At 34.5% G+C, this 5,130-nt stretch overlaps 1 protein-coding gene across 3 annotated transcripts in view; it reads right to left on the bottom strand.

Annotated features, from left to right (window-relative positions):
- The window catches only part of LOC148718383 (uncharacterized), a 21,036-nt gene extending 15,906 nt beyond the window's left edge, over positions 1-5,130 (bottom strand). The window contains exons 1-2 of one of the 3 annotated variants that reach the window (XR_015994196.1): positions 4,977-5,130; positions 1,224-2,807 (exon numbers count right to left, since the gene is read on the bottom strand). The gene's annotated coding sequence lies outside the window, so the exon portion shown is untranslated. The other 2 variants (XR_015994195.1, XM_088741665.1) reach the window with 2 other exon arrangements.

The following is a 5,130-nucleotide window of genomic DNA, read 5'->3' as shown; positions in this document are numbered from 1 at the left end:
AAGGGTTAACTTTCACCAAAGGACTCTTCCCCTTTTTATCTTTCTCAATTCACAGTCTAGTTTTAAAGCAGACAAATGATGAAAACCAGAATGGACAATTGAAATCAGGAGATGTTCATGCAAATGAAATCCAAGGACCAGGATGTTCTCAAAAAAAAAAAAAAAAAAAAAACACTTTGGGAGTCATTTATGGTGATACATTATAACTGGTTACTGATACTTTCGCCCACTAAAGAATTCAATTAAAAAATACCAAGTTTTATAAATGAATTGCCTGCATTTCAATATTTTCCAAAAAAAAACTTTACTCGGAAACTATAGTTAAAATAGTAATTCTAAGTTTGACATGTAAAAAAATAATTAAAAAACTTGACCATAAAAGGTCTACCATATCCTCAAGGTAAAAGTCAGTCACCAAATAGCAAAAATTAGTGTGACCCTAAGTTTGAAGACTTGCCAAATTTTCGTGGATTGCCAATTTTTTTTTTTTTTCAATCTTCTCAGGAGCCAATCACCTGCCTCAGAGGCATCCAAATTTTGGCAAACCAAATAACCCTGTTTTTAACTATTTAGGTGTCATGTTAAAGACATGTCTGACTACAATTTCAGGTATAAAAATATGTTTTGATCCGCTAGTCTTGTTTTGCACATGTGTGGAACTAAACATCACACAACTGTGTCCCATGGATACAATCTACACTCAGGTACCCTTAGAGAGAGTCCCACTATGGCCTCTACTAACCGTCTCGACAGGTTTATTACATATAGATATTTTTAGTAAAATGTTTCATGCTATTGTATATATATGATTTGTATCCTGACCATTCTTGTAATTTAGCTGTAAGCTACAAAGAGTAATTAAACTGATAAATTATTAATATTGTTATTATTATTATATGATAAACATTTTTCCTGAGGAAAACATGAGCTTGAACGTCACTTTTATTTGAATGTCTTTGACTTGTACCTTGTGTGTGGTTACTGGCAGCAATTTAGAGAATAGAGGATTGCAATGAGAAATTTTCCTTCCATTGAACACATAATCAAAAGGCAAAAGATCTATTTTGATTTAAAAAAAGATTTGAAAAATATTTTTGTTTACTCAGGTGCAACTCAGCCCTATGGTAATTTTTTTTACTACTGTCCTATAAACTTGTGTGTTTGACCCTACATGAAATATGCAGAGAAAAATGGAAAAATTCAGAGAAATTTGCAAAAGGCAACAAAATTGTAGAAAGGAAAACTCAAGACTTTTTGTACACAAAGTTTACAGGTTTCATGTTGATTTATCATTTTTTGGTGTGTGCATGTTTATGTTAACTCTTGTAAAACAACTTGGTTTTGACAGCCTAAAGTCTACAGTGGTTCAACTTCACCTTTTTGGACTCATGGGTGCAGGAAGCATAGAGAGGAGTTTTTGTGGGGACTCCGATGTGCAAATATATCAATCACTCATTTAGGCTTAGACAGAATCATAATTAGTCAACCCAAACTTCCTGGGCCAGACACAGCATAAGATTGGTCACTACCTTTAGACCATAGATATTAGCAAGGCTTGAGGTGAATAGAGTAAAAACAAACAGAAAGGCTACAGTAAGTTTTAGTGCAGTTGGTTGTCTTCCCTCTCATTTTTTCCAAAAAATGAGCTAAAATTTTAGTACTACAAACACTCCTCCAATGTCTTCCAAGGAGAAATTAATTATATTGCTTTCTCAAGGTAACCCAGTAAAGAAATCTGGAGAGAAGTCCCTTGCTTCTCTTCATTTCCAGTTGCGAATTAGATTCTCGCTATTCATCTTTTCTTTTAGTTTCCTGAGACAATCCAATGAGGAACTCAAGAGTATGCAGCATGGTAAGGACAAATTCTGTATCTGTATTGTGACTGGCTTTTTCTCAGTTCATTTCAGGAAAGAAGAATGACATACAGAAAACTCTAACAGGCCTTTAGGAAAGTTTTTTAATGTGCCATGTTCATTACATCTTCTTTACTTTTTTGGACATTGATTTTCAAATTTCTAGGAGTCTACTGTGGTGGAATTTTCAGGAAAATAAAAATCCCACAACAGAAATTGTTGCCAGTACTGCAAAATATTTTCTGTTATATTTTATTTCTGATTTGGGATTTTTTTAATTTTTTTTTAAATTTTTATTTTAGGAGCAAAATATTACCAACCTATGGGGTAAAGAAATGATTTTTTAAGAATGTTTAAGTCTAATCTCACAGGCACAGAGCTAATTGCAGTTAATTTTGATCATGGAGAAAGAAAGCCCTTACACAAAGAAACATCTATTAGCTTAATTGGTACAAAAAGTTAAAAAGAGTTGAGACATCTTAGTCAGTTCTAAGTGTCCTAAAGCCTGGGATGCAACAAGCAAATCTACTCCACCAGATGGCGGTTTTGCATCAACAGCTTTGAGAATTTCAAGCTGTGAATGTTAATACTGGAAAGGACCTGGAGGTAAGGGACTGTCTTAAAACAGGGAGCCACCACTACAGTAAAAGAAGAGTGATTCCTGCCAAGGAAGCTGTTACCTTTGTGAACATTTATTGTAACATATTATGTTCCCTGAAAGCAACAGAGAAGACCATATATCCATAATTTACCAAATTCAATTTCAAACATCTCCTCATGTAGGTTTTTTTAATATGTGTGTAACAAAGGCCAACAAATAAAGCAATGACTGTGAGAAAAGAGTAACCTTCTAGACTACAAGGCCAATAGCTGAACACCAACACACATTTTCCCCTCAATATTGCTTTCATCACATGTTGGCCATACATTTTCTTTCAAGTAGGCAGGAACACCCTACGGTATAGAAGACCTGTTATTTGGAACTTTGTCAACAAAATTGCTAAAGTTCCAGAGAACCTAACCAGTTTCAAAAACACTATTAGAAAATTACATGTCAACTTGAATGGGTTTTCATTTAATAAAGAAGCTGTCATTATTACAAAGAAATCCAAATATTTTATTTACTTTTGATTAGCAGAATATTATAATTTCAGAGAATATTTAATTTAATTCAATATCATATTTGTAAATTTTTGTTATCAATAAATTTTGTAATTATTTGCAATAGTAGGTCCACATCAGCCTCCGGCTGCCTTTTTTTTGCTACCTACTTATCAAATAAAGTATGTATGTATGTATGTATTGTCATCATATCATTGTAGTTGCTTAAGCTCCCCAGGAATGATTCCGGCTATGACATGATGTTATGATTGAATGTGGCAAACCACTTTTTAAGGGAGATGACAAAACATGAAGCCCTACTCCGTGGAGTACCCTATAGAGTGCCTACATGGAGTTTACCTAAAAAGTCATGTACTGGTCAAATAAAATACTTCATAAACATGGTAAATTGTTTAGATGTACATATCTCAATACATTTTGAGCTCGCCATCTCTCCAATTGTCACAGTTCAATACAGTCCAGTTTTTTTTTTGGGGGGCTCTTAGTCTCACTAGTTCCTCCATTTTGGTCTTACTGCTGTGTAATAAGTCCTTTGACAAGATGGTAAAAAAACTCCATATCATGAACAATACCGAATGTTTCAAGTTCTGCACAAAGTAAAATATTTAAGCTTACTGCATTTTCAAATCAATGGTACAATTTTATTATGCTACAAATAGATGAGTGAAGAGAAGCTCAGTTTAGACACCTATAAATGAAAGCTTGTATTCTCATTGCTTTGTACAATAAAGAAACCCCTGCGCCCTTTTCTTAATAGATTGAACATCACACCTCTAACAGACACAATACATAAATAGGTATTATGAAAGACATGAAACCCGGTGCCGAATGAAGGATGTCTGTACCTTTGGCCTCTTAAAGATCAAAAATGTAGATGGCAATCACCCTCTAAAAGAAAGTGGTCATGGACTGCATTAAGGCCTTCCATTTGAAGTGGAGGCTAGGAGATGACATTACATCAGAAGGTAAAGAGTTCCAATCATTAATATATCTATGAAAACACAAATATTTAAAATAATTTGTACAGGCAACTTTAGGCCTTATTTTATACTCATGCTTACTTCTAGTTCGAGTTATTCCAATAATATCAAAATACTAATAGCAATTGATATCACAGTAACCAAATATAACCTTATACATTTGAACTAGGCTAAGATATTTCCTTCTCAGTTCTAAAGAGACCCATTTTAACTCTAGAAGTCTTGCAGGATATTCTTTTTCAGGGCCACATATTAGTCGGGATGCTCTTCTCTGAAGGTATCCAGTCTTTTCATCCAAGAGTCTTTTCGTCAAAGTCTTTTCGTCTAAAGGCTAAAGACTTGGATGAAAACACTTTTGGACGAAAAGACCGTAATTCTCTCTGAATTGCTGTTATTGATTGCCTCGATGTGCTTCACCAGATAAGGTTCCCAGACTGGGCAAGCGTACTCTAGAATAGGTAACACTAGCACCTTGAAAGCTGTCTTGGTCAGCTTTCAGCGTTAAATTCAAGATGACAGTTTATCAATTCGTGTCTTTTAACGGACTGACAATCACAGAGCTGGCAAGCTCAAAATACATTAAGACATGTACATCTAAACGATTCACCATGTTTATAAAGTATTTTATTTGACCAATACATGACTTTTAGGGGTGCTCCATTTCAGGCATTCCATAAGGTAGTTCATGAGGTAGGGCTCCGCGTTTTGTACATTCCAAACATTTAATATGCGCTAAAACAAAATCCGAACAAAAAATTGAACAAATCGACGAAAAGGAGAAGCGGATGAAGGTAGTAGTAGTAGCAGTAGATAAAACTTTGTTTTCAGCTCGGATTGAAGAGTAGCGCATAAGCACTAGTATCTCCGAGAAATAAATACAGTATAATATATGGAAACACTAATAATAATAATAATAATAATAATGTATAAATGCTTGTAAAATGATATGTTGAAATAGGTGTGTAGAAAAAAGGTGAATACAAACGAACAGTAACTTGATCAAAGCTGATGCCTTCCTTACCTTGCCAAGCAAAGTTACCAACGACAATGTGATCTCCGAAGCAAAGTCTTACACTTTTTTGAATACTGTTCGTGGTGCGCTTGTAGTTCCAGAAGCTGAACTTTCGGGCAAAGATGGTGAAATTAGTAATATGAGCGAAGCCCAGCAGAGAGGC

Source organism: Stylophora pistillata, chromosome 12, assembly GCF_964205215.1.
Source record: "Stylophora pistillata chromosome 12, jaStyPist1.2, whole genome shotgun sequence".
Classification (NCBI taxonomy): Eukaryota; Metazoa; Cnidaria; class Anthozoa; order Scleractinia; family Pocilloporidae; genus Stylophora; species Stylophora pistillata.
Note: the sequence above shows the minus strand (reverse complement) of the source record. Positions and strands in the feature narration are given on the sequence as shown.